The following is a 5,667-nucleotide window of genomic DNA, read 5'->3' on the forward strand; positions in this document are numbered from 1 at the left end:
ACAAAGTTGTATAGGCTTGTTGAGCTGTTATTCTGTCCAGAGTATCCCTAGTTGCAGGTGATAGTTAACTGGCAAGTTTCAGGTGCAGATCTAAAAGTTCCTTCACATTAAAATGCAAATGTATTCTGGTCTGGTGTATTCTTTCTTGCAAAATAGCAGTGCTGGCTCAGTGGTAAATTTGTTGGGCTGCTGGAGTCTGGAAGTTCTGGTGGATTTTTGTGAACTTAGGAAGAACCTTGTAGTCTCTGCATCTTTTCATGAAGGCCAGAGAACTAAGAAGTTTTGACTTCTTTTGTCTCAGCTGGTCAAATCTTCTGGCTGAGGTGGCAGTTTCCTCCTCATAGAGGTTCGTTAATAATGTTCGCAGGCTTTCACTGCCACTGTCTGAAGTAGCTTGGCTTCTGGGTTGTAGCAGTGTCCTTGGCGAATAATTAACCGACGTTACGGTCAACATTGCAGTCGCCATCATCAGGGAGCAGTTACCTACTGAGGTTCTTACCAGTTGGGAAATGAAACATCTTACAAGTGCTCTTCAAGCGAATGGTTATTCAAAGTCAGAAATCAGGAAAGCCATGAAACCACTTCAATAGAAAAAGAAAGAACATCTTCCTAATAAAGCATTAATTTTTTATGTCAACAGGAATTTCTGACCAAGTGGCAAGAATTCTTAGAAAGCATGAAATTCATACAGTTCTCAAACCCATAAACAAGATTGAGCAGTCTCTGACATCGGTAAAAGACAAAACCCCTGCTGAGAACCTGGTTCAGAGCAGTCGCCACGGTGGCTTGGATTGCCTCAGTACTGTCATAGTCGTGTCCTTCGAGGGCAGTCTTAATTCTCGGAAACACAGAGAAGTCTGCGGGAGCCAAGTGGGGACAGGGGGCTGGGGCTTTGCCAGGAATTAATGGATGCGCAGATCTGTGTGACTAGGGGCATTGTCATGATAGTGGCTATTTAAAGGCTCAGTGTCTATGCAGTAATTCTAATACTCATTCGATGGTCAGAGTTCAACAAGTCACGCACAGCAGTCACATTTCCATTGGTGTTGCTGGTTGATGACCATCCATAGCAAAAGTTGTCATTCATCTCTTCCTGGTGCTTATTTAACATCTTCAACCACCTTGAAACCTGCGAAGATGATAAAACAGAGTCCCTGTAGGCTTGCTGGATCAATTAATTGATATCGGTAACTTTTTCCGAATTCAGCACAGAACATGATCACGTACCGGTGTTCAACGGTTTGCTCCATCGTGTGTCGTGACATGGTCTTCGAGACAAGTTTTACAAAATCAATGATACTGTCGCAACCACTGCTCGGAGCAGATTGACCTTGGGCGCATTGTGAAGCCAATCATCCCCCCATGTAGCCCAAGGGGTCCTAATGCTTTGTGACGTACAGTCTCTTCACAATAAATTCCCTTGCATTATTTTACGAACAAACCCTATACATAACTTGTGTACTGAAAGAACAAGTGTGGATTCTGACTAGTATAAATAAATCTTAATTCTTGTAGAAAAAATTATGGCCTATGAATTATCACGAAGATAAAAATCTTCCAACATTAAATTGTAATTAAAAATTAAATAAAAGCTAGATGTTTGGATATTAAAATGCTATTTGAACACAAGAGACATTTATTTTCAACTTATATGATATATAATATTGTGTTTCAACTTACCAAGACATTACCAAAAAATTTTCTAATTCTTAAAATTGGTACATTTATTTATTGGTTTTACTCTTAGCTTTTCTAACAGATCCCATTCATTCCTTTGAGTATTAACTCTAAAAATCTCAGTTGTTCAATCATTATACTGCCTAATAGATAGTGCTACCAGGTGCAGTAAACTCCCTATTATCCGCACATGCTACGAAAAAATGCAGCACATATGTAAATCTTTATTTTATTACAAGTGAGCAAATTTGAACTCTACTGACAAGTGTATTGTGTGCAGTATACAGTAAAATGCCACAGGTCTTCTCGGAACTCACGCAGTGTCTAATGAAGTCTCTGAGTACGTACAGTACTGTATCCTTGTTACGAAGCAAGTACCGAACACTTTTATGTTTACATTACTGAAATGTATTGTATGATAATTATTCAGTAAAATACTAAAATTTTAGCATCATTTAAAAATTTTTTACTGTTAATTGTTACTTTTACTGTACATAAATTTTTAGATTTTAAAGTTGAAATTAATGTTTCCTTTTTTGTTTCTTATTTTCGGCTCTTTTGCTTATCCGCAATTTTCATTATCCGCGGTGGCCCTGCCACTTAATTTCGCGGATAATCGGGAGTGTACTGTATATTTATGATTGTTCTTTTTGAATAAATAAAGGAATTTTTGGACAACAGACCACGGGATTATCACAAACACGTGGCTCAATTATTCATTACACTTTCATAATTTTGTTAATTGTATAATATTATGTAGTTATCAATGATAAAACTTCTAAATTTTCTAAAATTAAAACGTTGTGTAGTAAGAAATAAAGTTTCTTGGTAAAAGTTACATGCATAGTAAAACACCAGAATATTACCTATATTTAAAAATCTGCCTAAACATTAAGTTTAAACGCTGCTATCATCTAAACGTGTACACTAATCACTATTCAGTCAGTTTTAAGTGTGTGTACTAGAATGTTAACTGACAATTACCTGTATTACATGCAATAACATTCACTGCTTCACTTGGCGGAACTGAAGGAGAATGACAATAAAGGTGCTGGCAGCCCCACAGAAGGCATGAATGAAGGTGTACTCCAAACAAAAAAATTCATTGGCTGTGAAGACTATCCTGTTCCTGAGTAGTTGCTGGGAGAACAGCATCAGTTGCATCCTAGTGCTTTCGTCCAGGGATGGAGAGAGCAGGAGGTCGTGGACGATGAGAGGAGTTTGTGCAGCTTCTTGACCGACCTTCTCACAAGATGCGACTATCATCATCAGACTCCCTACGTGAATGGACATGAAGCAGAGGAACAAGATGAGGCTGTCTGATTCGACGCCGATTAGTTTCGCTCCTTGTGAATAATTGGTGTTCAGGATCGCCCTGTACAGATGCTTCACAACAGACGTGAATATGTACAGCAAAGCTAAAAGAACTGGCACACCATAGCACTTGCTCATCAACTTTACCTCCTTGCACAAGATCAAGTACATCTCCCGCAGATTTCCGATACTCGTGGTCACAGCCCTTTCATCGCTATTGCTGGAGGTGGAATGCAAGATGGTGTCTTGGGAAACTGCTTTGCAGTTCGGGATTTGTGTGCTCGATGAGAGTTGATCGTTCAAAGCTATCATGTAGTATCTCAGCAGCGTTGCACAACCTGAGAACTGTAGAATCACACATGTGCTTATGAGATGCTCCAAAACTTTCAAAAGCTCAAGGAGAGTTGACGTTGTAGTTTCGTTAAGCCACATTTCTGGTCCATGGCGAGCAAGAAGGAATATTAAAGACATAGCTGTTGCCAAAGAAATGATAGCACTGACTTTCTTGTGAATGTTTGACTCTCTGTTTACCAACATGACATCTATGCGAGCCAATTCCTGCATCATTTTTCTGAACTGTTTACGTTTCAGTACAGTGCAAAATACTACTGATGAAACAGCTGTTGCTAGGGACAGTAAGTCGGTGAAAACTTGTGTCACGTCGAAGGAATCCTTCACCAAGTCATCCAAATTTATGATTTTGTTTGTGATGCAGTAACCACACCACACGACCACAAGTATAAACACCAGGGAGTTGTATGTGGCGTGGCATGAGACTTGGAGAGAACATTCTCTGTTTTGGTGACCACCAGTTGGTTTCACTCTGCCGTCTTTTTTCTCTGTGGGCCATACGCCGAGAAGCACCGACATAACGTACACTGTTTTCAGAGCAGAATGAACACGCGTTTGTCCATTATGCACAGCCATTTGAAGTACTTCTAGCACGCCTAAATATATCTTCCTAATCAGGTTTTGTTTTGTAATTACCACTTCAGATTTTTACTGTATAATTGCCAAGTTTTCCACCAACATTGTTCTCTTTTTTTCTTTTTTCCAGGTATTATTCTGCAAGGTTCTTCAAATTTTACTTTATACTTGGAAAGTTTTCCACCAGCACTATGTTATTATTTTTCAGCATGTACATTTTTGTAGCGGTGTATTGATTGAGGATTTCCTTTCTGTATGAAGTTGTCAACTTCAACTAATGGCCCATTAGATTCTGTCTTCACTCCGTATAAAAGTGCGGCAATTACCATGGTGACATGAATCAATAATGACCATTACTTGACTGGAACATTAAATAAAGTTATTGGAAGGCATTCCTGTATTTGTTCTGCAAAAACTATTTTTAAATAGAAAAAATGGTACATCACTTTATTTTGTTGTAATATAAATAAATCTTAATTTACTTGTGCCTAATATTAAGAAGCATTAATAAAAATATGTTTTTTTTTACAAAGTTCACAACAAAAAGGGTGGTTATTTTATGTGCGTTTTTATTTGACAACTTAGAATCTAAAAAATATGTATGTACCTGATTTTTATAAACAACTTTACAGAAATTTTCAAGGTGTGCTCATTCTGGAAAGTCAGGCAAGCTGTAAATGGTCAGGAACAATCACTAATCAGGTATTTTCTTTAAATCTTGGAGAAATCATGGAAATTCACTAGTAATAAATTGAGGGTAAATGTCATTCTCCAGGCTGCTATCACCTAAACTTTAAAAATGCCTTCTTTTTATTTTTAAATGGATGTGCAAAGTTCTGTGTAAATAAGAGTGAAATAGGCAGCCATGGAGAAGCTGGAGGCAGCATTATCGTTATTTCTTTTAGAAAATAGCAACATAAATTAATTATTTAAAAACATTAGGAAAATTTGAAATTTTGGTCATTGAAAAGTTAGGAATATTTTATTACAGATTAGTGGAAACCCTGATTCTGTTTAGTAAATGTCTTTGTCTTACTCCATTAAATACAAAAGGTGCAAGAAAATTGTTTAACAGTTAATGTTAAATTTAATCATCAAAAGACAGCAAATGAAGTGCTTCAAATTTGGTTTCTTTTTGGTTTTGCATTATTTACGAGAGCTTATCGAGTGCTACAATCATGAATACAAATGATTCACACTGCATCTTTGAAACCAAGTTGCAGATTTTTAAAATGTTAGTTTTGACATTGTGGTACAAAAGCTGTTGTCCATAAAAGTAGGCAAGCAGTGAAATTAAATAAGACCTGGAAGAGACCTTGCGAAAAACATAATTAGTGCTCTCTCTCTCTCTCTCTTTTTTTTTTTTTTTTTTTTTCCAAAGCAATATCTTGTCTAATCTGTCACCCGTACCAGTTCAGAAGGCAGTAAAAATTGGCACAAGTGATGCGGTTTAGAGCATGTAGTTTTTCAACCAAGCTCTTCCAAGAGCTGACAGTCCATATAATGACTGCTAGTTGGAGTGGAAGAAGTACAAAACAATGGCACAGCAGGGTATGTGGAGATTACCAATAAATTTAAACAGATACCAAAAATTTATTTAAGATAGTTTTCCATTATAAAAAAATTGCTACAATTTTTATTCTATGCATTTTTCTTTATGTTGCATCATTTTCGAGATTATTTTGATGAGTAAGTTGTGAAAACATAACATTCTAAAATGAGATCCTTTTTGCAAAGAGATTTGTGTAA

The sequence above is a fragment of the Bacillus rossius genome, chromosome 1 (genome assembly GCF_032445375.1).
Source record: "Bacillus rossius redtenbacheri isolate Brsri chromosome 1, Brsri_v3, whole genome shotgun sequence".
In the NCBI taxonomy this organism is placed as follows: domain Eukaryota; kingdom Metazoa; phylum Arthropoda; class Insecta; order Phasmatodea; family Bacillidae; genus Bacillus; species Bacillus rossius.